Source organism: Melanotaenia boesemani, chromosome 16 (assembly GCF_017639745.1).
Source record: "Melanotaenia boesemani isolate fMelBoe1 chromosome 16, fMelBoe1.pri, whole genome shotgun sequence".
NCBI classification, from domain to species: domain Eukaryota; kingdom Metazoa; phylum Chordata; class Actinopteri; order Atheriniformes; family Melanotaeniidae; genus Melanotaenia; species Melanotaenia boesemani.
In genome coordinates this window covers 18,367,991-18,395,062 of record NC_055697.1, presented here as the reverse complement: position 1 = coordinate 18,395,062, position 27,072 = coordinate 18,367,991, and the positions used below count along the sequence as shown (strand labels likewise).

At 40.9% G+C, this 27,072-nt stretch overlaps 1 protein-coding gene across 3 annotated transcripts in view; it reads right to left on the bottom strand.

Annotated features, from left to right (window-relative positions):
• The window catches only part of zmiz1a (zinc finger, MIZ-type containing 1a), a 97,933-nt gene extending 72,341 nt beyond the window's left edge, over window positions 1-25,592 (bottom strand). For all 3 annotated transcript variants that reach the window (XM_042010158.1, XM_042010160.1, XM_042010159.1), the window contains exons 1-2: window positions 25,451-25,592; window positions 1,297-1,399 (exon numbers count right to left, since the gene is read on the bottom strand). The gene's annotated coding sequence lies outside the window, so the exon portion shown is untranslated. The remainder of the gene's footprint in view (window positions 1-1,296; window positions 1,400-25,450) is intronic.
• Window positions 25,593-27,072: the final 1,480 nt, after the last annotated feature.

Sequence of the window (27,072 nt, the reverse complement as noted above, 5' to 3'; positions counted from 1 at the left end):
ATACTCCTCTGTGAACAGCAACAGTCTGTTACATGTTTCCCAGCATTGATAGGCTTTCTAAACAAATTACACCAAAGAGCTACTAAGCTTGGCTGGTTGTCTGACCAAATTCTGCTTCAACTACACAGTTGTTTGATCAACCTCTGGTGGGAAGTGTATGTGTTAATGTGAGAGAAGGGAAAATAGAACAGGAGTGAGTCCTGGGCAGCAGGAAAGATGAATGGAGGATGACAGCAGCTGAGAAAAGCAGTAAAACTTGTTCTTACACTTTCATGTATCTGCAGTCATCAACTTTTTGCAGCTCTTTTCTTTCTATGCATTACTCATCATAGTTTTGACGGTTGGCGCATGTGCATGAGTGTTAAACCTGTCACTTTCTGTGCTCTGAAGTCCACGTCCTAATCGCTTCGGCTGATCCCTGCAAGTCGTGCATGTGTGTAAAGTATCTGTGTCTGTCTGTCTGTCTGTCTGTCTTCACATACCCGCATGTTGTAGATGAGTATGCAGAGCAGATGCTCCCAAAGCAGTGCCATTGCTCAGCATTCACACACACACACACACACATACATACCGCATTAAGGAAGATTACTTAGTACTTTATTTATTTATTTGCTTCCTGATCAGCCCCCAACCACCCTATAAGCCCCCCGGTCATCCTGTTTAATCCCTGGTAGTGAACACACGAGGAAAGGCAAATAAAGAGTGTAAAACTGGAAGAGTGGAAAAATGTGGCAGAGTTTACACTCCTGTGGGCATCCTCTAAAAACAAATTTTTAGATTCACAGATATAAGAAATTAATTTTATAAAGGCGAAGAATAGGTTTATAGTTTATAAATCGAGTCTTATTACTGTTTTACACATCTCATCTCTAGATTGCTGAGGAATGGTGTTTTCCCTCTTTCCCAATCCTGCATCTGCTTACTGAACAAAAAGGAGAGGAAAATTCTTTGGAAACAAATGGCTCTTCAATCATATCGTCATGGCTTATTCATGTCTCCATGTATTGACACTGGCCACAGGGTTCTCTGTAGCGGCTGGCTGGATTTTTTAGAAAGAGCCAAACAGGATCCTGCTCAGCTCCTCATAAACAGCAGCTGCAGACTACTCAGTTCCCAGTTCTGCCCCGGCCGCCAGCCCGGGAGGGTCCAATCAAAACCAGCCGCATTATTCCCTCACTTTGCCTTTACAAAGTTGGAGAAAAAACAAAAAAAACAACAAAAAAAAAAGAGAGAGCCAGGACTGAAACAAAGAGTGCACAATCAACAAGCTGTGGATTAAAAGAAAGATCCTTTTACCTGTGTGACCTCAGTGTTGCTGTGGTTGTCACCCCCTCCCCCACCCCACCCTTCATGGATTCCTTATGCACGGTCTCTCGCTGACCTCTTCTCAAGCGTTGATCTGAGGGAGAGAAAGACAGAAAAAAGGGCTGGTAAATTTCTTTTAATGGAATACACAAGAGAACCTGGTTCAGACAGAGGACAAATGTATCAGAGAAATACACCCTACTGTTGAAAAATGTATGGAGGAAACCATGAGGGACGTTGCTATACTGCCCCATTTACTCTACCTCCTAGCCCTGCTGGAAAGAGAATGAACCAATGAACAACTGCACCACCAATCACAGTACTGTCCGTATACTGCAGCAGACCTGTTTGAACCCCCCCACGCGACCCCACCCCCTACTGCACAGGAACAATGTCCTTCCCAAAGGTTATCAGCAGCCCAGTGCTTGGTCAGCCCTCATCCTGAGTCCATTACACACAGAGCAGTAAGATGCACAGCCTTAATACACACCTCTTAGTTTCTTCTTGCTGCTTCACTGCACTCTTTAAGGCTGATACAAATCCAGCAAAGACCCAGAACATACACACACACATACGCACACACACACAGGTTTTAAGATTAGCCTACAAGCACATTTCCTGTTCCTAGACATCTTGAAGCAGTGTTTGGTTAGCGTTTGTTTCATTGTAAAATCTGTGATTAAATATCATTTTGGCTAATTTTTTTAAACAAGGAGAACTTTTTGTTGTTGTCAATTCAAATTTATTGAATGCTTTGGTTTGTAACTATATCCTGTAAAAACTAATAGCATTCAAATCATTGTCAGCACCCTGTTGTAAATAGTTTGAAGCTTTACTGAGTCAGAGATCAGCATCACAGAGCTGCTAGCATTAATGTGTTTATACTCATTATTAATAAACTGGGTTTAATCATGATTATAGCATATAAGCAATAAAACAGATGAGGATGTGCTACACCACTGTCAGAAAAGTATAGGGATTACTGTTTGTCTAAAGAGGTGCAAATATTTTAAAACCACACAACTCCTTGCTGTCCACATAAGAAAATGACAAATGTATGCCAGGCTCAGTCTATCAGGTTAATTAACCCTGCAGTAAACATTTTAGGCTTTTCTGGCAGCTCTACTATTTAACAAGCTCTCAGATCAAGAGTGTTCCATAATGAGGAGCAGCAATAGATGCAAGTATTGCAGAAGTTAGATAGGACTGATTTTGTGCATCAAATAACATTACAACTAAAATGTAGTTCAGTCATGGCAGGAATGACTGCTTTAAAAGGACTGATAAGGATGGTGTGGCAATATTTGTTGACATCTGAGCGGCTGTTTTCGGCAACTGGATTAATGCTCACATCAGCAAACAAGTCAGCTGTGAAGAGACTAGAGTTTGCATTATCTGTACTTCAAACTCTTAAGCAATAGAGATGGTTTTGAAGGAAACAGTTGTCAGGTTTCTATACACAAACAAAGCTAATCTGAGGAGATCTTTTGTTAAGCTGTATCAAACAAATGTAAATCAGATATTCATTTTTTTATTGATATGAAGAACTTAAAACAGGCCATGCCAGAAGGTAACAGTGCAAGCTGGGAGTAATTTGGTAAAAGAAGTAGTCAGAGAGAGATAAAAGCAACTGAAGTGGACATCCACAACATGACAATGTAAAGAGATGTATTGGGTCCCACATTTCTTTGTCCTATGCTTCTTCACTAACAAGATTACCCATTTAAGGGTAAAAACTCTCTTTCATTAATCTTTGAAAATTTACATCAATGTCCAGTTTCACAAGATGTTGTAAAAATGATTATTTTTTCAAAGGTTGCATCCTGTTCTGATCTACAGATATTGAGGAAAACAATGCACATATGGTTTAAAAACTATGGGTGTATGGAAGTAATAGGGGCCCCTTATACAGCATAACACCTGCTCCCTCATTTAATCCATGAGAAAAGGGAAACATAGTGAAGAACATAATGTGGGAAGAGGGGGTTGATTTTGGACAGAGGCCAAAAAGAAGAGGACGGGGTGGAGGAGAAAACCATAAATATGCAGGGAGGCGAGCAGGTGTCGTAGACAAATGTGATTTACAGGGTCTACGTCCCATATCGTGATGACAGGTAAGCCTATTAGGCTGATATTACCCAGCTATAATACGCACCAATGGACCCTTTTAAAAATGTGTGTGAAGTAAGTGTGCAAGGGTGATCATTTTAAGACAGAGATCATATCACTTGTTAGGTTGGCCATACATTAAGTTCCTTATTGAGGTGATTTTTATTGGTTTTATTTCATCCATGTGAATATTTTTGTCAAGGTAATGTCATCTAACAGTGGAAACAATCTGGTTTAATTACAGTCAGGCTTAGACTGAATTCTAGGTAAGAGAAGTATGAGGCAAATGTGTCTTTTTCTTATTGTCTTAAATGACAGAAAAGCCTCATATTCAAAGAGTCCAAGAGAGAACTAAATGCTGTGAAAGCAGTACATTTTCGCATATTGGATACTGCTGGGAAGCAATCATGGAGGAATGCAAACATTTATGAGAAACTAAATGCGCTAGAACATCAAGATCTGCAATCGAATTTCACTTGTAACGCTGCACAAGAGACACCAGACTACAAGCAAATTGCTACCACTTGAGCAGCACACTACAGATGGTGTTGAGAGCAACACAGCACAAAGCAATGTGTTCCTTAATAATGTGGCGAATATTACAGTAAAAAGCTGAGTGCTTCGTAGTAGCTTCTGCACACTCCAGCTCTTTTTTTCCCTCCCCTGTCAGGAGTGCAAACTCTTTCATCCAAGATATAAGAGGCTGCAGTAAAAATCCTCAAAGAGACTAATCGTGTTAAATGAGGTTTGTGTCTGTATCCGTGACTTCTGAGCACGTGTGTGTGTGTGGGATGTCGGGGGTTGTAGGTGCCTGAAAGTCTAAAATTTCTTGTCCCCTTTGAATGCAAACTCTGTGTCAACTCTTTACTCGAACCAGTGGTCTCCTGTTTTATAATTGCCATTTGTATTACTCTCTTAACACTTCAACCCTGGTAATCTTGTCTGACAATGTGGCTGTTCACTGACTGAGATAAACCAATTTTCTGTACAAAGTCTTTAAAGTGATTCAAACACTGGAGATGACAAAGCCCAAGTTTGTCTGTTAAAAGCCCTTAACACCACAACGTTTACTTTAGCTTCATGGGGGGAATCCTGGTCTCGAGTGACTGCTTAACTCATAGACAGACTTTTTGTATATATATATGGAGCACATACGCACATGCACAGACACACACACACACACCTTATCATTCAAGGCTGAGGTAAGAGGAGAGCTATAAAACCCAACCTCATCTCCTTAAAACAGGCAGAGCCGTCCCTGGGTGTCTTAACACAACTCCTCAACTGTTAAACCAGGGAGAGGCAGAGCAGTAAAAATCAATGCCCCCACAGCAAACGGCAGCCAATGATGTTAGATGGAGGAAGAGTGAGCGAGAATTTGCAGTAGTGTCTGTCATAGTTAGGACTAATGAGAAGGAAGGAGGGACAGAAGGATTAAGTCCACGTTGAGCAACAAGCAGCAGGTGAACATACTGTATGAAACTGATAACGTCTATTCAAATGAAAAAGAAGAAAAAAAAAAAAGAGAACAAAATTTTAAACAGCTGCAGAGTCTACAGAATAGATTGAAGTAGAGAGAAGCCATTTTCCCCCAGCCAAGATAAAACGCTTTACTATGAGTTGTCAGATGCTTATCAGGAGGAAATTAGCAGAGGAATAGTATTTTCTCAAAAACAAACAGGTCAATCATTTCTCCCCCTGGTCTTTCCTTCTCTTTCACCTTCTCCCTTTTTCATACAATCACCTGTTATTTCCTGCTTTTTAGATTCCATCAATGAAGAGGCTTAGGGTTGCATTTCATTCAAGATGATCATTGGTAATATTTATTTAAAGCAAATAAAAAATGCAGTCATCTCCAGAGTAGCAGCAGAAGCGGTCAGAAAAGAAGAGGTCTCATTTTCTCCCAGACCCCAAACCCTGCCAGTGCCTGCACGCACACACTGACGCAAGTCCATCCTCAATCTGTGAGCCTGATCTCACCAAAACAATATTTGCATTTTTTGGCCAGTAGTCTGTGTTCCTGGCTGGAAAGAGAGAGAGAGGGAGGGGGGTTCATGCAGGGAACAGAGCACAAAGAGATGTCGAAGCAGGCAGCAGCCCACACAAGACATCCTTGTCGGATAGAAAAGAGGGCAGCTCGGCGTCAACATCAACACCGGTTCTGCAGTCATCGCTCAGCAGGTAATTATGATAACAACGTGTTCCCTAGGCAGCCTCTCTCTGATTCAGTTTCCAAGCACTTACCCTTCCTAAAACCTCCCCTCGATAACATCTGATATGATTACAAAGTCAAGATCCTTTTCAAGGAGCGCCCACTTATGTGCCTCTAATTTGGTATATACTAACTTTCCCTCTTGTGACTGCTCAGTGGGGCTTCTCATCTTATTCTGTATGCTTAGTTAAGATGTTGCACTGTTTGGATTGTAATAATATTTTTGGAAAATACCATGACATAAACAAACCTCACCTACCAACACCAACTGTTACAGAATACTCCGCTGCCTGCTATTACATTTGATTGTAATCACAGCCTTGCCACAAGGGGAAATACATCATTTCATTGTGTCTTTTAACATCCAGTTTTAACAGTGGGAGATTGGCCCTGAATGGAACGGAATTGACCCTGTGATTACCTCTGCGGTGCGGCATTTTCCTCTGCTGTCATCACGGCCGACCCTTTAAACGGGCCAGAGTTGCTCTGCAACGGGGCTAGGCTGTTGACATACTGAAGACATTTAAGATAATCCAGGAGATGTCTCTGTGTTTTCCAAGATTACATCTTCAAAGGGGAAATGTACTCGGCAGCCTCTACTTGAAAGGCAGAGAGAAGCGGAGGGCTCTTGTTCTGAAGAAGAGGGGGGTGGAATAGCTCAAGAATGCAATCATGGTTTTGGAGTGGAATAAGGCCTGTTCTGGCTAGCTAAGCTGGCAGGAGGGTGAGCGGATAGGAGGGGGTGAAGATGGTAGAGAGGAATCAATCCTAAGAAAGAAAACACACCTGTTGGATGGGACAAAAGAGTGAGGACTCTCACCTGTGTGACCTGACAGAGGCTGTAAATCACAGACTATCTGTCCTGTTCCTGCCTTTTATGATGTTTGCTGCTTTGCATTGTTGAGGTTAAATACTAAGCCAGCACTGTTTGCCTCAGAGAACAGATTATTTCAAATAAAAAATAAAATAAAAAATAACACATGAATACACAGCAAACCCTAAAAAGTCAGTCATTATGATTTCAATCATCAATAAACCAGACATAAATTTAACATGCTGAATCTACAGGCAGTGCATCACACACCATCACACATTGTGCATCATACACAAGCGCCAAGAAAGAAAGATGTTCCTGATCGCCGATTGTCAGTTTGATGGATACGAGCCACAGACCATGCATGTAGGTCTTTCTGAGTGGTGCCCACTTTGGGCTTGAATACAGAAAGATAACAGGATTTATGTATAGTCACATCTGCTCTGTCAAAGTAAGTAACATTAGTGTTGGCATGTTGTTTTATGTTTACTTTCATACATAAATACCCATATTGTAGGGAAATAGGAGATTTTGTCCAAACAATTAACCCATCTGATGACCTCTGGATCATCTTAGTTGAAATTTAAAAGATGACAAATCAGTAACAGAAAGTCTTCATCAAAAGTTCGTGCTAAGATACTAATATAAAAAAAGCACAGTAGTACTTCTCTGTTTTAAGGTATATTCACATTAATTTCATCCTGAAGCAGCCTTTTGGATCTGCAGTGTGACAAATTGACCTCTAAAGTTAAGAGGAGAGATCTGTCCTCAACATACAACCCATCCTGACAGTGTAGAAGTTGAGTTCTTTAACTCCAGTGATCATGACTTCACTCCTGTGTAGCCTCCAGGCAGCTCTCTCCCACAGTGTGTTTTCCACACTACATCGTCAAAACTCTTTTCTATCCACTCTGTAAGACATCTGTGACAAGCTCCGAGGTGGTGAACCTTAGCAGAGGACAAGCGCTAGAGATGCTGCATGAAACATGTCACATTTAAATAGCTTAAGAAGTATTAAATAAAGGCAAGAAATTGTGACTCATATCTACACAAATGTCAGCAGTGACGTCTACTGTGGCTGTGAGCATCTTTTCATGACTCATGGAAGCGTTCACTAACGTGACTCTGACGGACATTAAACTCCTCTACAGTCACTGACCAGCACTCTGATGGTGTTGCGACTAATTATAGACGATGAATATGTTGACACAATCTGCTAAGGTTGAGCTGTGAGGAACACAGTAGTAATAATAGCAATTTCTACGAGGGAAAATGGCAGACTGAAACAAAGTGTTTTTGCTTCTTTTCAGCTCAGTCCGTGTCAGCTGTCTTGGTGACATCATTAGTGAGTCATGGACCGAAGCCCAGAACTGGGATCAAAAAGCACAGACTGAGGCCTGTCTATTATCAGCTGTACATACTGTACACCATGAGAAGGCACAAACACCCAGACAAAGAGGCATAAGTCACACAACCACCAGAAGGCTATTTATGAGCCACAGAAGAAAAGGAGACAGAGGAAAACAAATTTGTCATCAGCAGGACGCTGTGAGTGAGTGGACAAATCGGTTGAATCATAAAGTAGTCTCACAGAGAGGAACTTATTTTGAGCATAAGCACCAATAAGCAGCAATATACAGTAAGTGTAGCCAGCATTAGGTACAGTATGGTATGTCTCCTCTCTGCAATGGGCCCCTCCTCATCCCTCCAGCCTCACTGGCCACAGTTGAAAAATTAATGCAGCAAACTGACAACACTTAGGACCTCCCTCCTTTTCTGCCTGCCTCCTCCCCATGTACCAAACAGGATCAATTACCAAGGCAGGGCTCCACTCAGCAGTGCTAAAGAAACAAGAGGCACTCTCCATCACTCTATGTGTGCGTGTGTGTGTGTGTGTGTGTGTGTGGTTCAAGCAAGCTTATGATGAGCAGAAAGAGGAGGAGGAGGTGGTAATAGTCTGTTTGCTTCTCTCTAATGACAGCAGCAGAGTGGATTAGCGAGCCTCCTAACCCATCAGCATCACTCCGCCCAGTAAGTGACAGAGCATGTAAATAACCAGTTATGGCCACTAGCAGGAGGAAAGAAAAGATGGAGACAGTGAGGCTAGTAAAGCAAGTGAGACCAAATGGGCTGCATGAACGTGCAAGCGCTCTGTCTGTGCACCTTCATTTGTATGCAGGTGGCAATTTCAAGGAGTTCCATTTCTACAACATCAGCCAAGTTATTCAAATGCAGCACATCTGACTGGAGAGGATAACATAAAGAAAGGCATCAGCAGAAATGGCAGCAGGCAGTAATCCCCTGGCCAGAGCCACTTGTGTTTGCCACGCAGGCAGGCAGCGCTGTCAGTGGCAGCACCCATACAGGCCTTATCAGTGACAGCCATAGGGCTACTCTAATAACCCTGCTGATGCTCTGCAGCGAAAGGACAGACAGGGAGACAGATGTACCGACAGAAAGGCAGACAGGTTTCACTTCCCACTTCAAGATGAGCATGAGCACCAGGTAGCAGCCTGTCACTGTGTGTGCATGAGCTAAGTGTATTTACTAATGTTCCTTACTTTCTAGCACGCTATGCTGTGACAGGTTCACACATGCTGTCACTTTTATCTAAATGCACTACACTGTTGACTGACCCACCTATTAACCCCATGCATGTGCACATTTTACATTTGTGACAGCTCAGTCTAAACTCAGGCATGCTAGCCTCACAGCCCCAGTAGGAGTGTATCTGTCTCCAGCATCATTATCACCATTCAAAAGGTCAACCACAAAGCTTCCAGCTACTTCTTTATGATTTATGCCTTTGTGCTATAAACTCTGTTCACATTAATCTCTATCTGTAAATCTAATCACACTGCCTCACCATTGCAGCGCCTGGAGCTCTCAGGACAGAAGCCGGGTCCAGTGGGAAGCACCTTATGTAAATACACCACTGTTGACACAAGATGGGCAGCACGCATCACCTTGATGCTGCTATAACGACACACACCCACAAGTGTTCAGATAAGAAGAGCTATCTCTTTATTGTTGTTTCTTTTCATTTACTCACCTTTCATCACTATTTTTTTTCACCCTTCTGTCTTTACAGTAGTTCCAACTCATCTTAAGACTGAGAATGAAGTTACTGAAATTGACGGGGGAAAAAAAGTAGTAGCAGTGCCGCAGGCATCTATTTGTTGTCGATAAATAACTCTGGTATTGTCACCAGTAAATGAGGGTGTCACTCAGACAATAGAAAGAAAAAAACACAGCAGTGTTTAACAGACCGGCTTCCAGGCATTCTCTGCATGTATGGAAGCCAATAATCATTACTTAAGAAACCTTTAGCAGCCACTTGAAGCCTTGTGAAAACATCTACTCTAGCTTTGCCTTAAAGCAATTTAAACAGAGTAGCCAGATACTCTGCTGTGTGGCTGCCACATGCAGTATAGAGACTTAATAAAATCACTTGTGTGGAAGTCAAACAGCACTTTCCGAGAGAATTCCCTCTGCAAGGACTGATAGGAACCTTAATGATGGTGCACACAAGGCTGCAAGCATGTCGACTTGTTTTGATACTCATAGAACTTCTAATGTTGCGCTGGCATGCACTCATACTCAGATTGATGGAAATTTCAAGCATCACTTCCTCTTAGTACTTAGTACTTCAAGAACATACTTGACATATGGTGCATGCAAGATTTTCACTATAAACACAGGTTGAATCATTCTGGCTACTGATTTTAGACATCATGAGGCAGAGGTCCTTCTTGAAATTAGCTCATATGTAGGATAGTGGCACTACTTTGGTATGAAGTCAGCTGAAGACAAACTGTTTACCCAGCAGGGCTGGCGGCTGCCAATCGTGGCCCACTGTGGCCAGTGCCCCATGGCTCTGGCTGGGGCTTTCCTCTCAGTGGATGCGTGGTCGTCTCTGTGTTGTGGTGGCTGGGATTCGTGTTCTGTGACTGAAGCTGATCTCCCAGGACTTGAAGCCCACTTGGTCTGCCTCTGAACCTTTGCTGGGGTACTGTTGCATTTTCACGATCAAACTCATCTTTGAACACTCTTCATTGCTCATATTCTGACACTGTGTCACTCCTATACACCAAGAACTACTATCTAGGAGTGAGTATAATCACTAATTTCCTGAATCAATTTGATTTGATTCACAGCAGCCTATTTTGACTACATTTCGATTAGAAAGCCAATTCGATTAGATATTGATTCATTTACAGCTTACTGTGTAACACCACCTATTTTTTTTAATATTAAAGACATAAAAGAGATAAAACACTGAGTCCATTTACATGACAATCAATATCAGTTATGTGGGAGTAATCAGATTACTGTAATAATCTGATCTGACACATCTACATGCATTTCTGAAGTACCATAACAATGCAGTGTTTTAGCAGATTCACAGCCAGAAATGCTGTGACAGGAAGAAAAGAAAAACACTCCACACAGAAAAATGTTACACTTTTTTAAATGTCCAGATGAAACCGTTATAATCAGTAAAATCACTCTAAATATTCTTCAGTTCAGATCTCAGATAACGCGTTGATGTTAATAAAACCTACCCCAGAGGGGGGCCCCTGTGATCCCCGTCCGGGCAAGGGAAAGTCTGCTCCAATGTTTTTGATGCATCAACTGTTGCCTCAACTGCATTTTGTCTTATTAAAATATTATGAAATAGAAAATTGACAATTTTATGTAAATTCAGTAATAAACAATTATTTTTTAAAAAAAATCTTATTATCAAGAGGAGCCTTATACCCATTAAAGCTCCCCTTGGCAAAGCAAATTTTTTTGGCTCAACACAGCAGCAAGACCATCATTCTGCTTGTTACAATGCTGGAAAAGGACAACTTAAAAAACAAACAAACAAACAAAAAAAAGCAAGAAGGTGAATAATACAATATAAAACTGTGATAATTTCAGGAATGTCATCTTAAAAGTATGGACACTTTTCTTTTTGGTGCAACAAACAAACCAGTGGTATTATTGCAAACATCAATGCACTTTTAAAAGCACAACACACAACCTCCAGGTGAAGAGTTTTAAGAAATCAATGCAGAGAACTTTTTTTCTGTTGACAGATATTATCAACTCAAGATTTCAAGATGGTGACAATATTTTATGTGCCGCCAAAATGCAAGGAGAGAGCTTTTAATAATTGATGGTCCTGGAGCAGAGAGATAACCGTTCTCGTCCTGTTATCAATCATTAATGGAGTTTCCATCAAAAACACTTCAGACCCTCAAGTATCAAATCTCTCTTGAAGGTGGAGGACCCACATTCAAACATTCCACTTAATCAAAGGGCACACAATGTGCTCTCCCTTTCTCTAATTTAACTCGTGCAAATTAGGATAATAACAGCGCAGATTGCAAAATTGTTCACAGTGCAAGGGTAAAAGTAGGCATCTTAGCAAAGGTCCTCTTGTGAGTGATGAGGGTTAATGGGAAAATTCTAAATATTTAAATCACAGCCAGTGTTTTTACTTCCTTTTGCTCTTTGACGTGTGCAAGCACATGTGTTTAAAGCTCAATCTGTCTGTCTTTAAAGCAGCAGGGCCCATCTGGTCAATGTCACACAGGACATGATGTGCATCAGTGACACTCACAAAGAGACTTACCACTGCTGACCTTTAAAACCACAAGGTTACACACTGCGTGCATCTTTACATCCTCATGCAGGAGACACACACTACAGTTAAGTGCATTGGACTGACTTTAAAGGATGAGCCTTGATCCTTTGTGTAAAATGTGTTAGCAGCAATCTTCACACCCCCCGTGACATTCACATACACACGCACGACTACATAAGCGCTGCAGTTATAGCTACTGCAGAAATGATAGAGTATCCCTAATTACCCATCAAGATGGTTTTGACAGTGTTCTGTGTGCGAGTGATCAGTGTCATGGCGCAGCGCCAGTAGCAACTGGGTTGTGTTTGATTTGTAGCTGCAGCTGAGTAGCAGGTGGTACACCAACAGAGCTGCAGTGCCACACACTTTCCCTCTGCCTCCCCATCTTCTTCTACCACCCTCAGACCCTCTCTCCCCTCATGACCTACCTCAACACAAGGACAGCCCCCTCGCCTACATTCACATTGTACTGTTTGACTAGCCCGACCTTGCTTATCATTAGTATACAACAGCTTTCAGAAACTGGTTTATTTCAGAAACACTGGCAGGTCTGAGAGAGTTCTGATGGTAGATTTTAACTGGAAATGTTCACGCTCAATATGCGGAAGTCAGCAGGATACATCTGGATTTAAAACTCAAGTCTCCCCTGCTGTTTAAACTTGGTAAGATACATGCTTATACTGTACTAAAATAATTAGCAGTTCAACAGATCAAATTTCTTACAGAAAATCTATCACCAACATAAATAATCAAATAGTATCTCAAGCAGCAAAACTGCAATCTAGAAATCACATTAATGCTTGTTGATCTGTAAGGTTGACTTTTGGTGCAGCAAGGCTTTGAACCCCAAAAAAAAACCCTCAAAATTTTTATGGAGCCCTTATATATTTTTATGTGCACAATCTAGGCTGAATGATATCAGGAAAACATGAGGTATGCAGAAACACTGTTGAAAGTTGCAATGACAATATGATCTGCGACAAATAAAGCTGCTGCTTTGATGTTTTCTCACACGAAGCTCCACTGGCAAAACTCTTATGACATCTGCTGAACTTTGTAGCTTGTGCTATCATTACTCCAGTAAAGTAACTAACCACTAACTGTGGACTACTGTCCTGATGTCAATTGACAGCAGATATGAGGTAATTAGGATAAGGGTTGCATCACAACACACAATACTTGGCTGGATTTGGTTGTACCGTAGGTGGCAGCAGAGATTAAAAATGTGTCCCCTGGTTTTTGGCACAAGTATTCAACATGTCTTGCGGAGTACCTGCGTTAGTGTGTCATCTCTCTTCTAACCAACCTAGTGCGAATAGCCAACATGATGTTCTGTTTAGCATCAAGTTCTTCTGCATCCACATTTCCTCGTTCCTCGTTACCTTCCACCATCAAAACGCTGACTTTGTGTGCTCTAGTGTCATAATTATTAGCATCTACATGAAACAGGCATCCAGGACAGTAAGAGTTCATTTGAATCGCCATTGACGTGCACAGAGTTGAATGCTCAGCAACAGCACTGCATCACTTTCTTAAAATATGCAAATAGGGACTACAACTTATCGCAGTTAGGGCAGTTGTTAAGAAATGTATATTGCAAAGGCTAATATCACGATAAAGGTAAATTTTCTATGTAATCTGCAATCTTAAACTTCACCACTAGGTGTTGCTAAAACTTGCCCAATAGGCCTATAAATATAAGTAGACCGATGATAGAGAACTTGTTTCTCTTCATCTAAGTTTTTCTTTTTCGAATTAAATAGAATTCAATAACAACTATAAATTAACAACTATAACCACATGCATGGACAATGTGTTCTCATGTATGACATTCCTGTTGTGATTTTAAAAAGGATGACCTATAATGGACTAATTCATAGAGTAAGAATATTAAAAGCTTTGGCTCAGTAGTGAATTCAATTAGTGCAAAGAGCCAGCCAATTAATATTTATCCTCTGCAGCAGATCAGTTGTTTTTGTTGTATCTTTTAAAATGTATGGTGTCCATATTTTTCAGGTCATATGAGACACTTGGCCAGCATTAAAGGGCTGGAGTACACATTAGGCTGTGTAGAAGACCTTTAAATTAATGTCTTCGTAATGGCATTCATTTTCAGTATTACATGAAAAAGCATTTACATTCAAATCATGGAGCACATCATGGAATTGGGCTCCTGCCAATAGTGTGTCACAGGTCAATTATGTCTCAAAGATAACAGTCGCGTCTGCCATTCATCTTCTCTGGGCCTGATTTCCATCTCAGGGATTCCGACTTAGTAAACAAGATGAGAAGATCTTTATTTTTTAAAGGAACAGGTGTAATAAGGGGGACTAATCTACTTGTCACACACACTCGACTTTACTGTTTGATTCTGCTGACTCACATGAGATGAACTGAATCAAAGCAGCTTCAGATTTAGAGACTGGAAATTTGGCGGGTGAGTCTTTAACACACTGAGTTCTTCAAATGTGTTGACGGCTCTATGTTAAAGGACCATTCCTGTTGTTTTGTAGGCCTCTCAATTGCTGCAAATATTTCATATATTTATAAAATATTTATAAAGGTGTTTGGCATACCGGTGGCAGAGAATCAGAGATTTGTATGAACCATCGCGATGCCATAAATGACAACAAATTATGACATAATTAACATAAATTAAATTAAACCAATGGATCATATCGAATCAAATTACAGAAATTGCAACTATATAGCTCTGGGCATTTGCATCTTACTTTATTATTAAGTCAAGTACTCAGAACAGATACAGGTATCCATCTATGTGTCAAATGAAAGTCATGTTGACAGAACGGATGCCATGCTAATGAAATGAAAGGCTAACACCTTCCTCACCCTAACGGAATGACAGACTAAATGAAGAAGTGAAAGCAACAGGCAGTTCAGTCTGATTGTTCAAGTCAGACATTATTACCAACCATTTTCAGAGAAACGTCATATCTTTTTTCAGAATGAATTCCAAACTCTTGCTCGTGCTTTTTTCTGGCTTGCAAGAAATATAACTTGAAACTTCAGGCTTGACTCCTGTATGAGACAGTTTGAGCTTGAGCTACTACTTTATGACACTGATTGCAATCGGGAGCTATTTTCAAAACTCCTATATAGTCGAAAGCTGAAAAGTACCTTTCTGAAAAGCTGTTGTTGGAAAAATCAAATAGAATGAGAAGTGGGAAGACATGGATGTGAATGGGGTGTGTAAATTTCTTCCTTCATAAAAGGCCCATTCAAATACACCAGCAGGAGATTTAAATCTGTTGACAACTGCAACTTTAATTTCAAACTTAACTTAAAGGTAATTAAATACTCAATGAAAGGGAATGTATTAGCTCTGTCAATAAAGTCAGCAGGCTAAATTTCAGAACTTGTAATTGAATAGAGGAAATTGCACCCCCTGGGAGGAAGAGAGTCTACTGGGCAATGTTTAAATGTACATGTAATGCAATGCGAATGACTTGTTATGGGCTACAACATGCAAAAATACTGGTACTGTTGAGTACAACATTCCATTTGTAACATTTCAAATACTTAGAAACATCTGAAATTTACCAGTCATGTCATTTCGCATGAAATCTCTACAACCGCAACACCAATAAATGTCAAAACAGTAAGTGGAATCGATATGCAGCCATTAACCTCTCAAGAAAGTATGCGTAGTATCAGATTTGGCAAACATTGTGTGTGTGTGTGTGTGTGGGTGTGTGTGTGTCAGTCTATTCTTCCACACTAACAAAACTGAAGTGCTGCAATTAATATCCTTTATTTGCTCTGTCATTAGTTTTGTCATTAATTCCCATTGCCCCACGCATAAAATCCAGTTTAATGGTCAAAATTTTTCTTCTCAAATCAGCTGCACATCATTGCAGCGAACGTACAGCCTGATAAAACCAACACTTAACTTCTTTCTCTGCACCTGTGAATCTAAAGAGGAGCTTTACCAGGAAGGCACGTGACATACCAGCTCAGTTTGACTAAGTGCCACACAGTCCAAAGGACAGGTGCTCAACATAACGACAACCAATATCTTAATAACCTGGTGTGTGTTTGTGTGTGTGTGCGCGGCTGTGGGCAATGTGAATTTTGATGTGAAAGAAAAAGAAACTTAAGAGACATCGCAAGACCAAAACACAGATAAAACTCTGAGATTGTCTCCTGCAGTGTCTGGCCAGCCGGCTGCTACTCTTCATGACCCTGATGCTTAGAGCCACAGATCAGATCAGGGACACGGTGCGACAGATGTCTGCCCTGGTGCTCTGTTCCAGGCATGAGTGCTGCTGGCACACAAACCAAAGACAGGGAGGAGAGGGTGGGGGTCAGCAAAGAGCGAAAACAGGGTGCGCACACAGGCAAAAATGGATCATTGGAATAAGAAGAAGATGGGGGGAAAAAAAGAGGAAGATGAGGCAAGGGGTTGGAACGAGTTTGAATCCAGACATCACATCCTGCAGTGTTTATCTGTAGAATGAGATCTACTCAGTCATGTTTCTGTCAGCTAGCAACCAGTAGGGTCACAAAGTGACATTACACGTTTAGACATATCTCAAGCAGTTGCTGTCACTGACTGACCTGGAGGAGGAACTAGAACTAGAGACCTCACATGGACTAATTCACCATCAAAACTTTTTTTTTTAATCAACCGAATACATGCTAAAAATAATTTTTGTGAGGCAAAAAAATGTCTCTGTATATAAGAGAGATCATTCAGGCATCATCTCATAAAACATGACATTAAACCTCCATAAACCACTAAAACACCCTTATCTACACTTTAGGAGCAACATGCAAAAAAGATGAGAACAGAAAAGAAGGGAGCTAATTATAGCCTCACAGCAGCATGGCCAGAAACAAACTTGATTATCATCATCATCAAGAAAACACAAAGGAAAGCTACTGCCCCCCCAGCTTCCACCACAATCCAATAGAGAGGCTTTTAGCTTTCGTAATGATTTCAAAAGTGACAAGTCAAACAGATTTACGGTGACAGGCTGAAAGGAACCAGCACGAACACTATTATTGCTCACGTGACCAGACCTCCTAGCCTTTCTCCTATTCCTCTTTCCTCAGGATCCTCCCCCCTCAAACTCACAGTTCCGGGGGACAAGGAAGAATGAGGCTGGCTCAAAGGAGGTGGGCAACAAGCCTATTCAATTACCACCTCACTCAACACGAGCCCCCTTCAAACGAGAGGAAAAAGCTCTGCTTTGTGGAAGTTACTTACTGAAAGCGACAGTGTGTCAGATAAGACTGGTCATAGAAAACATGTGGCACAGAGTAAATGGAAATACCTTTGTACTATTTTAACACCATTACCTACGTTTTATTAGCTTTAATGAGCCATGAATATGAGGTGAAGTTTTAAGTTTGCGGAAGCCACTCACAACTTTTAAGCAGCCATGACTCTCTCAGTAATAATGAAATGCAATTAAATATATGGATTCGTCTGCAAAGGAGAATCTTAGGAAATGAAAAAAAAAAAATTATACAATCATTGCAACAATTTTATCCTTATTACAAGTTCTTCAATAAAGACAGTGCTCTTTCTGCTCCAGCGTTTTTCATTCATATTCATCAGAAAGTATCATCTGTACCCTTCTGTGAGTGACAGGCTCAACATTTGACTTTCATTTCCGCAGAGCTGAAACATGGAGAAAATTTATGTTTGAGCAGCATCGGCGCCTCTAGGTATGAGATGGTAAGCCGGTGCAGTCACTTTTTCTTCCCCACTCCTTTCTCAGGAAGGTGAAAAACACCTTTTGCCGCTGTGAGGTTTGAAAACAGAGCTACCCCTAAACCATCAGAGATGGCGGCAGAGGGATGTGTGAAGGACTTTGCAAGGAGCAGAGACCCTGAGGCAACGTAGATTCAGTTTCCCCCATTCTGGCTTCCAAAAACAAAGGAATTCCAGAGAAAATCAGGGCAGGACCTCACCCCAAGCCACTGCTGCTGCTGCCATCCCCACTTCCCCCTCTCTTGCTCTAACACACACGTGCACACACATTTCAGTGCAACATGCACACATTAGCATGCTGCATGACATAGGTGATTTCATGCAAACATCAATGAGGCAACCTTCCTCTCTTGTTAAACAATCATTTTGATTTGATATCCAGGGAGACATGGTTACAGTGATATGACATGAGAGGCAGATGTGTGTGTGTGTGTAACTGTGTGGGGGTTGCTAACATCAGGCTCTAATTCATACTTCAGAGTAATGTCTGCCTACTGTTGTTTTGCTGCTACTAGTGTTGTTATTGACTTTGACTAACTAGCACAGACATGCTCCCAGGAGACCGTAACCACACTGTTGAGCAAACACCTTTAAAAGTGTTGCACGTAAGGGCTGTAGCATGGCAAACTGACCCCCACCCCTCATATACCCCACCCATTTCAAGACATGAAGCGTGTGATGTCCTTACATGCATCTTTAACAATGCCATCATATGCTATTCAGGTTCCACTGAGCCAGAGCAGACAAGCAAAGGTTGCAGGATGGATTTGGAGACATCTGAGGTGTGTAATAACTGTGTGAGAAGCTGCTGTTGTACATATTCTGGAGTAATGGGCAGTCACTGGAAAACTAACAGACACAAGAGTTCACAAGTATTATTGCCCCTTTAAGATATATTACTTGAATACTGACTGAAACATGAAGACATGTCGTTAAAGAAAAAAGTTAGAACATTACAATTATTGACCTAATTAGTTAAAACTTAAGTGCGTTTAAACATTGTACATAACAGGCAGAAGGAACTACTGTGATTTAAAAAATAAACTGGTTTAGTTGTCATCTGCTGTTTTTAACTGTGTCAAATGACTGAGAACTCATGGATACTTTACACACCCAACTGTATTATAAACGGCCAACTTTATTGTCTGTTTTACCCTGATTTGTCGAACATAAACAAAATAATAAATAAATAAGACTTGAAACTAGCCATCAAAACCATGAGCTCTTTAGGTTAAAATTTACTTTAACGAAAGAAGCAGGCTGATTGAGTCGCCCCCTGCTGGCCACTGAAAATAATGCGAGATTAAGGTCCCTTCACATTGGCTTCACTTTTCAGACCACATGCATATCTTCAATTAAATGTATGTCTTTAAAAAGCTTAGCAATCATGCTTATGTTTTGTTCACCAACTTAATATAGCATGCTAGCGTGTGCTATTCTGAAAACAACACAAAGCAAATGATGAGAACGTCTGTCAGATGAAATGAAGATGTTGACCTGGTGATAGTACTAGTTAATAAGTTTTGTGCTGTCAAGTAAGAATAATAATAGCAATCAAACAGTAAACTTACTGTAAAAGGCATGGAACTCATTGGGGTTTTATCATCATGGAACCATGAATCTTTGTACATAATTTGACAAAAATCCAACAAATAGTTGTTAAAACATCTTCAGTTTGGATTAAATTACTTCTGTATGTTTAATTTAAAAAACAACTGAAGTTAGACACATTTTCAGCACAGATTATACTCTGTTTATATAATGGCAACAATAAATGAAATATTAGATGTAGGTCTGCCTCACCTTCTGTTCCTCATTTTCACTGGATACAGAAGCAACTTTCATACAAACATATTTAAGATAACGCATTGTGTTAGCGCAATCCACCACAGATACTTGCGAATGGTACCCCATCATTCTTAAAAACAGGGACCCTTGCTGATTTGTCAATAATATTTGCCAGATAATTAAAGAGTCTTGGGAGACAATGATAAACATTGCTTAGAGGCTGATCCCTGGCAAGTGCCAAGCAGTGTATCATTGCTGTCTCCGGAATACACACAATTACTCTAGTCTCATTACAGATATGATAAACGACAGCTTCCATCATGGCTTTGGTTTGCTGGGAGGAAACACAACTAGGGTAGATTAGAGGAAAAGGGTGAAAACACTGCCCCTGTAATAGACCACAAACAAACTAGAGAGAGGGGTCATCTGTGGTGTTACCGGTGTTATTTAAAGGTCTGTTGCTAGCAGTATTACTTTATATGTGATGAGTTCCTGAGATCATTGTTAAATAATGTTGACTTTAAAATTCAGATTCTTTGCCTCTTTATTTGTTTAATTCTTCATCGCCTCCCTGGCTTCTTCCTCCCTCTCCGTCTCTGTGAAGTTAATGCTGTGGCCCACCAACCCGTGTCTTTTTACAGTTGGTGTATCCACACAGAGGTTTAAAATATGCCCCTTTATCTGAGCCGCCCAGGCGGGAAAATGAAAGGGTTGTCAGTCCTTAGAACCCTGGGAAAGCGCCTAGCTCAACTGCTAGTGTCAAAACCGAGGGGAGGGCACCAAGCGGGCAAACACACCGCATGCATAACACACGTGTCTGTCACCGGGTAAAAACTGGGAAGAAAAGCATCTTAGTAAGGCTATGAGGCTTACAATTATATGCCAATGTGATTTGGGGGAGGCTCGCCATAACAGCCACAACAAGCATGATCAATGGAACAAATGCAAAACTGGAAAATCAACCAGTGGTGTAGTTATTTCGTTGCCTTAAATACTGCTTAATACTGACCACATTTTATTGTTTGTCCTCTTTGCCTGTGTAAGCAAGAGTCAGACTGAACAAGAGCAGATATTGTGTTACTGTCTCTCAACCTAAAATTAAAATCAAAGGCAAATAATAAATGCTGCCTATTCGCATTAGTAAATCCTAGTTAATTTACTTTGTCAGAAAACAAGGAAGTATGTATCCCTGGAGGCCACGTTGGAGACTATTCGACCGCCTTCACAGAATATCTGCCATCACTCTGCACCTCCCATGCAACCTCCGCCAGAAAATCAGCATGCGCTCTGAGAGACAACAGTGCCGACTAGACAAGAGACTGTTAATAGCACAAATGATACTATAATGAGCGTGTGCTGTTTTATCTTTAGAAAATTATTCATTACAGCCTAAGCTTGAAAGATATACAGCATGCTGTGAAGAGGGTAACTAAAATTAATTTGCAGTATCCAAAATCCTCCATATTGCTGGTGTTATATGAAAGCATAATAGGTTATTGACTTAACCCAGCAGGTGCAGCTCTTTGCCAGGCTGGTTGGTTAGCAGGCTGGATGAGAGAGAGAGAGAGCGTGCGAGCATGAGCTCAGTCCTGAGTGGCTTTCTGGAAAATGAACTCAGGCGGGACATTGTGCAAGGTGTGAGGACCTCTTGGAGGAGTCTGCAGTCTGCACTGGCTTGCAGGCATCTTTCAGTTTCAGGAGAGACAGGGCAAACACAAACTACTGACCCAGCATGAAGAGGGAGAGGTGACTAATTAGTGACTGTACTTACAACTCAAAGGAGAGGGAGAGAGACAAGGAGAAAGGAGGGAGAGTTGAGGCACAAACAAAACCCACACACAGAGCACACAGTTGGGGGATGAGGACAATGAGTTTGTTTAGCTTAAACAGGATTTACAAGCCAAACAGACACACGCCAACGCCACTCACACAGACACATAATATCAGTCTTCCTCTCTATTGCGATCCCTTTCTCTCTTCGTTTCACCAATGCAGACAAACACAGCTGAGCCAGGCTCTGTGAGGATTTCGTCAACAGCAAAAGAAAAAAAAGTGAGGGTAATTGCTTGGGATGGTGAGAAGTCTTGTGTGCAGGCTGCACCGGTGGGCAAATGGATAGATGGAGGGAACATTTTGTTCCTCCTGTGTGTTCTCTTACTCTCATATTGTTCCTGGTGAGGAAGGCTGGGTGTCATTTATGATTCAAGGACCGTGGTCTCTTAAAGGAGGGGAAACGGGACATGGCCATTGTGACTTTCCTTGAGTTTGTTTCTCAGAGAACATTAAATCAAACATACATGAGATGATGACAGGGGTGGGCCAGAAACTTCACTTTCTCTCTGCACTCTCTCGTCTAAGGCAAAAAAAAGCACTTAGAGCACTGTGTCTCCCTGATGTTTGCAAAGCTCAAGGTTGAAGCTAAAATTCTTCTGAAACCAGAGTTAAGTTGGTTAAGTTGTTCTGTGATGAACAGCAACAACTTACAGCTGCAAAGGCAGGAATCACACTGCAGTGATATTGTAGTTTAAACATATACCAGAAAGTTTGTGAGAAGTGATTACAGCAGTTCTAAAACGCTCAGAACTGCTACAGCATTCTACCGTCGGTGGCAAAACAAATATGTGTATCTCTCATTGAGGATAAAGGACTTGCTATGGGACTCAGCATTATTCACGGTGACTTTTTAGCCACCTCATGAGTTTTAACCAGTCATGCTTCGGCCACAAGACGAACAAGATTTGCAGGATTTGCAGCTTGAAGTACGGTGGCGACAGGCATGTGGAGTTGAGGTTTTCTTTTCCCGGCGCCTCAGCTTGGTCCACTTTTGGCTTCCCTCACCACACTGATGTCATCACAATCAGTCAGCAGGATGACTTATATCTACTGGGTGCTTTATTTTCAGTGTGTCACTTGTATTTAGGAAGCATTTAAAGGTCTGACAAGAGGGCAAAACCTCATTCTACAGTCCTTTTTCTCGAGTCTTTAAAACCCTGTGAGGCGACAGATGTTTTTCTTTAATGAAAAATCACAAGAGAAAACAAGTGTGCCCAATGGAAAACAAAAACATGGTTAAAAACTAATTTGAGCCAATGTCTGAGACAAAAAAAGAGAAATTCTGAATTCCACTCTAAACAAGAGTGCTGATGGCGAGACACCAGACTACAAGAATACATGTCAAGTGGACAGGCAGCAAGTATTTCACGACACTCCTCAAACAACACGAACAGTCAGATAAAATGTCAGGCTGTCAAAACACTGATCAGCAATCGCCAGGATTGAAGCACTTTCAGCAGGCTGCAGCTGTGCCGACAGCACTAAAGGCTGAGCAACTTAGTAAATCGCTGAGTAACAAAAATCTAATTACTGCAACACAAGTAATCAGTTGTTTTCCCTTGTACAGACTTCTTCTCAAAATTACCTCACTGCTTCACAGAGGCTTAAAGACAGAATGGAAAACACACTCGCTGGCTTTTTTTTTTCTCAATGTAGAAGCAGCATGCAAGCCTGAGGAATTATTGCAGGTGACTGAAAGTAATGCGTAGAAATGTGATATTAGTTACTGCAGGCTGCTTCATTTCTTTGTAACAAATATCCAGTATTTATTTACTGCCATATTGGGTAATACTTTTTCTAAAAGAAGGTAATCTCTACATTGTCTCCTTGTTTGGTGTGGGGAGTAAACGTATTGTTGGACAGCAACATACAGCTTCTTCCTCGCTTTTAGCTGCAACTTGTAGTGGTGCCAGTGCCTGTGATGTCTCTCTGTCTTATAAAAAAACAATTTTTCCCATTACATATTCATCATGATCTTCTTTGCAGCCTAGCAGTCAGCGCAGAAAAACCAAACAATCCAGTCTTACAGAGTTCGCCTGCATGCAACCATCCGTAAAGCTTTTTTTTTTTTTTAAAAAAACATCCAAATTTGATTTCAGAGTGAGCCTTTAGCCTGTTTAGTGAATCAGACACTCTTCTTTCTTGTCTCACAGCCTGCCTGCTTGCCTGCCTGCCTGCTTGCCTGGCTGGCAGGCTGGTTTCAGAGAGGCCCCAAGAGGGACAACAGACGGAAAGAAAAGTCACACATACACACAAACATACAAATTTCAAACACTTGCAGATGGATTTAATTCCTAGCACTCTCTCTTTCATGAGAACAGGTAGTCTGAATGAACATGTCTTCTTTTCATGAATTGCTAGAATGACTTAATACTCCTTTGAGTTGGGGGGGGGGTGGGGGGGTAGCAGCAGCACTAATTAATGTGGTATGGCTGACAAGTGTTGCTCCTGAAACTATTTCATTACATCACCAATTTAAATTACCAAGGAAGGAGACACTGGAGGGTGCACCCATCTGAAATGTGTTTACACACTTTCTTAGTCAGACATCAAGGGAGTGGACACAATAACACAAACACCTGCAATCCAATGCAATATTCTTGCAATGCATACAGAACATGTTTCAAGGCTCTAATTTTTCATTTAATTTACGATTAGTTAAGATTGCACTTTGAGGGAGATTTTGCTTTTGCTCAATGCTGCTTTTTTATTTGCTTTTGATAATAATGGCAGCACATTCAATAAAATATTTCTAAACATTTCTATTACAAAAACCAAATAGTAAAGGGTCTGATGATCTGCTTCTATCATGCGCACATCAAAATCAATACCTTACTAACCAGAATAATGACTCTTTTTCACCCCCTCTCGAACTTCAGCTGTTCTGTAGCAGGGTAATGAAAGAGCGGCATTCTCCACCTCCTCCTCCTTCTCCTCTTCTTCCACCTCCCATCCTGAGCCCCCCTCTGCTTCGCTCTGCCCCGGCTGGCCTCACATCCAGACGGGAGGAATTTAACGGGGAGGGTCCGCCAGACTTAAGGCAGAAAGCTGCGCTGAGTCAAGCAGGCCGCTCACACTTAGAAAATGTGCCACTCTTGGACTCTGTCATATATCCTGGCGCTAATGTGCAGAGGAAACATGATGCATAGACCAATCATTGATGAAACATCAAAAGTACATGTAGGTGTTCACTGCAAGGTTTCAGTGCAGTTAAAACAATAGAGTGGACACTGATTTAAGGCAACCTTACCATCGTTTGGTTGGAATATTAAGAGTATACTAAATGTATTGGAAAAACCTTCCAGGATATAAGAAAGACTATAGTCACAAAAACCACTGAATATCCCAATTGACCTCATATTGGGAGCATCTGATCTTGCAGTTATCCCTAAGAGAGTCTAGTAAACATAAGCAGTGATTTCAGTGCACCTCAAGGTGGCATATATCACTCAGGCTGCATTACAGACATTGTATAATACAACGCGGCAGAGTAACACATGGACATACCAGCTAATTGCATTACAACAGGTAGCCGATAATAGCTTTGATGGGAGTCAACGAGCCCAAACACACTACTGTTAGCTAAGTGACATACATTCTCAGTTTAGCATCAACAGAGCCATCAGCTGATCGAGACGAGACATTCACTCACACACACAAACCTGCAATCACTGAGTTACAAACACATTCCAGTGTATAGAGTATCCGCAAAATGCATGAAACAGTCCCACAGACACATTGACTTTGGCCATTTTGCTTCAACGCAGGTCGTCTACACAAGGTGCACGTTATAATACAGAAAACATCTAGATATTACGCCGCGTAAACACGCTCCATTACGGCTAACACAACCAGAATCTGCCCCCTTGACACGAGTTCATCAGCGGCTGTTAAAAGGTTTCCAGGAGGTCACCCTATTGTTAGCAGGTAGTGTCTGTCCAGCGGGAGGCAAACCCCATCTTGAGCAATTTAAACACCGCTTTACAACAAAAAATAAGCAGGCGCGAAACTTACTTTCAGGTCGGAGCTCAATGGCAAGGCTGCGTATTGTTTCTCCAAACCGCGTGTTTACGTGCTCCTCTTGCGCTCCCTTCACTTCACAAAGACGACGTGAGAGCCCCGAAGACTGTGTGACTGACTGACTGAATCAACTACCGTAGAGCACGGCAAGTTGAAGTGTCAGATTACACTGGCTATTCAGTTACCAGAGAGAGCCGTGCACGGCGGTTGGAACAAAAATGCGGCCTAGATTTCCGCGGAAGGACACTTTCAGTAAAGGTGTAACTACACGCTGACAGCGCATTTACTGTGAATTTACTGTAGCTGACCAGTTCAGCAGTAGTTTACTTATATATAAACTGTTTGTTACGTAGGTTTGAAACATCCAAAACACTTTTATTAGTGAGATATTATTATTATTATTATATTATTATTATATTATTATTATTATTATTATATTATTATTATTATTATTATTATATTATTATTATTATTATTATTATTATTATTATATTATTATTATTATTATGTTTTTTGTTAAAAACAAAGAACCCCCCCCCCCCCCCCAAAAAAAAAATAATATAATATATAATACTTGATCAATTGTTTTGGTCAAATAATCAAGCTATTTAACAACAGTATGTGTAATTACGAAAATATGTAAATTGTGATTAAATAATAATAATAATAATAATAATAATAATAATAATAACAGCAGCAGCAACAACAACAACAACAACAACAACAATAATAATAATAAAGTATTATTATTATTAGTATTAATTCTGCACATGTAAAATGTTATCATGTGAATAATATTTGAAAAATATTTTTTTTAATAAATTTTAAAATGTAACTTAGAAAAACACGTTACACAAAGATAAACTTTTATTGTTGAGTATATTTAGGTCAATTTTTAAGAAATTATTATTATTATTATGGCTATCATTATTAATAATTCTATTTCAGATGTTGTTTTTAATAGTAAAAGTAGTACAAACAATAATACCCTACAAAATGCTATGTAGCATCAAGCAGTAGTAAACATGTTTTTCCACATTTCATTAACAACCTCAGCATGAATGGGACACAGACTGTACATTCTGTGTGAACCTTTGCCATGTTCGCCCCGCTCCTGCAGCTTTGCCGGCGTGTTTCCGTGTTTTGCGATCGGTCGGTCTCCGGTGGAAGCCTCGGAATAACAAAGACGTGTTTGAGAGCAGCGGCAGGCTGGGCTGAGCGGTGACGTCAAGGAACAATGTCTCTCCCCCCCGACACGCACGCGCTTGCACGGCGCACACACGCACGCCTGCACACAAGCTCTTCCCTCTCTTCCTTGTCAGGCAAGGCTGAACTGCCCAGAGGGAGGGCCGCTCGGCTCGCAGTGCATCAGATAGAATCACTCACTCCTCATGCGGTGCCTGCACGTAGGACTTTTTCAGTCTGTTGATTTTTTTTCAGGAAAAAATACAAAAGAACAGTTGGTTGACAGATCAACCAGTAAATAAAAAATCACTTTAAAGAAACAGCCAAAATAGCCCTTTACAAACACACTATTTCCTGTGACTGATCAGTTTAGATAGAGCATCATCAATAAAAGTGATAAAGTTGATGAGATTTGGTCTACTTCACAAGTT